The sequence below is a fragment of the Pteropus vampyrus genome, unplaced genomic scaffold, assembly GCF_000151845.1.
Source record: "Pteropus vampyrus isolate Shadow unplaced genomic scaffold, Pvam_2.0 Scaffold6, whole genome shotgun sequence".
Taxonomy (NCBI): Eukaryota; Metazoa; Chordata; class Mammalia; order Chiroptera; family Pteropodidae; genus Pteropus; species Pteropus vampyrus.
This window is the reverse complement of record NW_011888787.1, coordinates 5,423,319-5,423,646: the sequence shown is the minus strand read 5'-3', so window position 1 is coordinate 5,423,646 and position 328 is coordinate 5,423,319. Positions and strand designations below refer to the sequence as shown.

The following is a 328-nucleotide window of genomic DNA, read 5'->3' as shown; positions in this document are numbered from 1 at the left end:
TTTATTATTTTTTAGAGTTGATATTCCGTATTATTTTATATTTGTTTCAGATATACAGCATAGTAGTTAGACATTTATATAATTTATGAAGTGACCCCCTCCACCCCGGTTAGTCTACTACCCACCTGGTACTATACATAGTTATTGCAATATCGTTGACTATACCTTCTAATGCTGCATGTCACATCCCCATGACTATTTTGTAACTACTAATTTATCCTTCTTAATCCCTCCACCTTTATCACCCAGATCCTTAACCCCGCTCCCATCTGGCAGCCATCAGTTTGTTCTCTGTATCTATGAATCTGTTTCTGTTTTGTTTGTTCAT

General features: G+C 36.0%; 1 protein-coding gene across 1 annotated transcript in view; it reads right to left on the bottom strand.

The window, feature by feature from the left end:
- Positions 1 to 328, bottom strand: part of PTPN22 (protein tyrosine phosphatase, non-receptor type 22) — a 54,010-nt gene that overhangs the window by 19,575 nt on the left and 34,107 nt on the right. The window lies entirely within an intron of this gene.